Genomic DNA, 4,360 nt, shown 5'->3' with positions numbered 1-4,360 from the left:
AACGGGGGTTTTAATGGGGGATTTTAAGACTATTGTTACCCACCACAAGCCTGTTGGGAGTGGTGGGAAATAAATCAAATAATAATAATAATAATAATAATAATAATAATAATAATAATAATAATAGACGGGTGGGTTCATTTTTGACTTACCAGTTTACTCCTCAAGACAAGCTTTAGATCAACTGTACCATATTTAAAACGTTGGGTTTAATTATATCTTGGCCATCAAGGGCTTGGACAAATATGAAAAAGACTAGGAATAAAGCCCATTTTATTGCGAAATAAAATGGGTGCTTGCGGCCAGTCCCCAGGGAAGCCTTCGCAGGGCGAAGGGAAGAAGGGCCCTTCTTAGCTTCTGTTGCCTCCGGTAACTGTCAGATTACAGCCAACACCCTTGGAATGTGTGGCTCACTTTGCCAGGGAGTTCTAACATCCAGAAAATCCCTGTAAATTTGGCTTAACCTAGAAATTGAATTTTATTTTTGTTTCTTAGTTTTGTTTCTCCCTTTTCCAATTCCCTTCATTTGCTTGGGTGTCCACACTTTAAAATAAACCCTTTGAAATTGGATCATTACTCTGAAACACTTTCTGGGACCCCCCCCCCCACTTCAACCTGGCTACTCAATGCACCTTGTCAAGAATAGGAAAGCAAGAGGTGGGTTTGCCATAGGACAGAAAGAACCCAGGCTGTCTTCTTATGCAAGGAAGATGCTTTCTCTGTTATATATGTTCAGACACAGTTCAGAAGTAGAGGTTCACGACTGATCCAGAGCAGCCTGTCAGCATTACAGAGGTTTAACTTCTTCCAGATGGTGGCAGTAGTACCAAAGCTCAAAGGTACCAATAGTGCTGTTGGCTTGCTTAAAGGCCCTTCACTTGTATGTACCTAGAGCAGATCCTGGCAAGAGGGAGGAGCAAATAAAAAGAGGAAAAGAGTTATTCCCAGGGGTGCAGAAGGGTAGAAGAGGTTTGCATTGCATGCAGCATTAGCAAATAGGGCTGCCAGCTTTGGGTTGGGAAATAATTGGAGATTTTGGGGGTGGAGGATGGAGAGGGTGGGGACTGGGACTCAGCATAGTGTAATGCTATAGAACTATGCTCCCAAGCAGCCATTTCCTCCAGGGAAATTGATTTTGATTGTTTGGAGATTAATTGTAAAAGCAGGAGATCTCCAGATGCCACCCTATTAGCAGATGGTTCCTGGAAGTGGTGAAAGGCTGGGGAAAGTTTGGAGTCAGCAAAAGGACAACAATGGTGACAAAAATGTAGGGGATTGGGAGCTGTGGATCAGTAGGATTACCGGTAAGGGAAAGGCTTGCCTAGCTGCAGTTTGTTGGAAGCCTGGCAAACCGCTGACAGAATTCTTAGGCAGTAGTGTGTGGATGAATGGCCATCAGGGTATCACAGTTTGTTTTGGGGTTTGTTGGCTCTCTGAGGGTGGGGAAGCCTGTGAAGAACTCACTAGCTCAGTAGTTTAAAAAGTAGACGGAATTTTTCATCTTTTCTTCTCTTGCAGCCCAAGAAGTGACAGTATGAATCATGTACAGCTAGAGGGATACAGGATAGAAATAGCTGCTGGGACACAATACATATACAGAATCTGGCTGTTTTCTGAGAGCACTGGAAAACTGAAATTTTCTTTTATGTACATACCCATGAGATTTTGCAGCTGGCAAAATTTGAAGCCAGTGCTGAATGACTGGTTATATAAACTTTGAATTAACAGTAGTCTGGGTTAACAAGCAGAACAACCAAACAAGTGAAACAAGCTCACATTTCTTCTTTGTTCTTTCTGTATAACATACAAAATGGAGATTCCCACCTCTTCTTCAGGACTTTTATTTGAGGGAGATATGTAAGGTTCCATTTTGTACATAATAGAGAAAGTGCAAAAACAGAGAGAATGTGAATTAAACATGCATCTGTTGTCACTTGTTTATAATATCTAACATTGCCCTATAGGTGTAGTTCACAACTCAATGCAACAGAACCAAACAAGCTTTTAAAAATGAACTCAGGGCATAAAAACAACATAGAACTGAAAATGATATTGATAAAACTGACCTCAGGCTAGAAGCAGACCATAAAACAGCTTCAAAAAGAAGGAACCCCTTAATACAGCTTTGGTAAAAACAAGTCTGGTGCCTAAAGAAAAAAAGCACAAGACAAGCTTCAAGGGAGAAGAGGTTTCCAAAGACAAAGAACTACCACTGAAAAAGTCATATTTCTGTTTTTATCCCATCTCACCTTTGCAAGAGGGGCCACAGACATCCATATTTGAGAAGTGGATTTTAATTGGTGGGTTGGTAAGCTCAAGAGGAGTTCCTTCAAGCAGCAGTCTATGGAAGAAAGAGATTTCCAAAATGTCTCTTTCCATCTTTCTGTATTGCAGAGCGGAACAAAATTATTCTAGTTGTTTATAAAGGCACAAAGTGATGCTCAGCAAGCCTAAAACTATATCATATGCTGGATTTCAGGCTATTATTTGTTTGTTAAAATAATTTTGTACATGCTCTCCATCTTTAAATAGGACAGGGTCCTATTAAATAAAAGAGTAAGGCCACCTGGGGAGGAGTTAGGGCGGGCCCTGTCCAGGATAAAAACTCAGAGGGCCCAATCAGGAGCCGCAAAGCGGCTCCTGATTGGGCCCTCCGAGTATCCATCCAGGGCCAAGCAGCCAATGGGGAGTGCCTTCCTATTGGTCCCTCACCAGGACAGACCAAAGTTCCATTCACCCAGCCCAGTCTGGCTGCCAGTCTGCTCCTGACCACCAAAGGGAGAGGAGGTCAGAAGGGCTGCCAAGGGGGGTGAGAACAGAGGCTTGGACAGGCTGCGCCAGCACTTTTCGCCCCAAGGCTGTCCTAACTGTCATGTCCAACTGTAAATTGCCTCAGAACCCTGACAGAGCTGGCAGGAGGCTGCAGACTGCCCCCTCCCCCCCTTCAGGCCTGCTGCGAAGGAGCCTCTGACAGGCCCTGACTGAGGGAAGGAGGCCTTTCCAAGAGCAACACAGGGGAGCCTGAGGGCCTTCCTTTTGAGGGGGGGGGACTTTCCCCTTCTGCCAAACAGTTGCCTGACAGGGAGGCCACAGAAAAGCCCCTTCTCACTTAAAATACTGCTCTGGCCGGGGGTCAGACACAGCCAAGCCATGTGTCTTTCTTCTTTGCAACTCTCTGCAGATTTGAGGCCACTGCACAGCGTTATTCTGCAGAGGAAGCTGGCTCTTTTGTCTCCTGTTTCATCTGCACAACAACCCTGTGCAGTAGGCCTCAACTCTTTCAATTCAACAACAACCTGTGTGGGAAGCCTTAAATGTTTCTTTTCTACCACAACCCTGTCCAAAGTAGCCCTTTCTGCCTGGGGAGCTGATCTTTATACTCTGCAGGTGAACTGTAATTCCAGGAGCTCTCCAGGCCACACCTGTAGGTTGGCTACCCCTGGGTTGGAAATATCCCTGGAGGTTTGGAGGTGGGACTTCAAAATCGTACAATGCCTCAGAGTCCAGCCTTCAAATGAGCCATTTTTGCCTGCAGTTGGTAGGAAGTGGTGCAGGAGTGTCCCTCCTGGCCTATGGGTTATGGCCAGCCCTTATCAACAACTCTTTGTATTTTGGGGCGCAGACAGGCAGACCAGCATCAGTCCTGTGAGTCTGGAAAGTGCAGGAAGATCTAAATAAATATTTACAGCCCGAAACTAAATAGAGAACAAGTAAATGTCTGGAGACACATCGTAACTGAAATAGTAACTGGCAAATAACCTTGGCCTGGCAAATAAAAAAACAGTATTAAAAACCTTACTAAGGTCAAGACTGCTGTGCACAGACAGTCTTCCTCTTAGGGTTGCCAGCTTCCCTGTGAGGCTCGCTACCCCACCGCCCTCATGGGGAGTCTGCTATGGGGAGAGAAGGGGAAGACGATTGGAAAATGCTTTGAGACACCTGAGGCCTGCTGGGTCACTGCGGCCCATTCCCAGTTCTCTCAGACCTCTCACAACCCTACATACCTCACAGGTTGACTATTGTGGAGAGACAAATGGAAAAGGTGTTTGTAAAATGCTTTGAGACTCCTTTGGGTAGTAAGCAATAGGGTACAAAAATCCGTTTTTCTAAGGAGCAACCATGAAAGAAGCATGTGGGCACATAACATTTTACCAACAGTGAAAATATGGGAGACAGAAGGAACAGGGTGGACACCTGTGTTCTGTGACGACCCTATGTGTATTAGGGCAGAGGGGCATTTCGGTGAATGTGGCCTAATTCACACAAGAAGGGAAATGACGCAGAACTGGGGGGAATTGGTTGCCATGTAATCTTCCTCTAAGAAGAGTCTCCAGTCTGATTTTCCCTTCACATATCTGAG

Source organism: Paroedura picta, chromosome 4, assembly GCF_049243985.1.
Source record: "Paroedura picta isolate Pp20150507F chromosome 4, Ppicta_v3.0, whole genome shotgun sequence".
In the NCBI taxonomy this organism is placed as follows: Eukaryota; Metazoa; Chordata; class Lepidosauria; order Squamata; family Gekkonidae; genus Paroedura; species Paroedura picta.
This window is presented reverse-complemented; position numbering follows the sequence as displayed.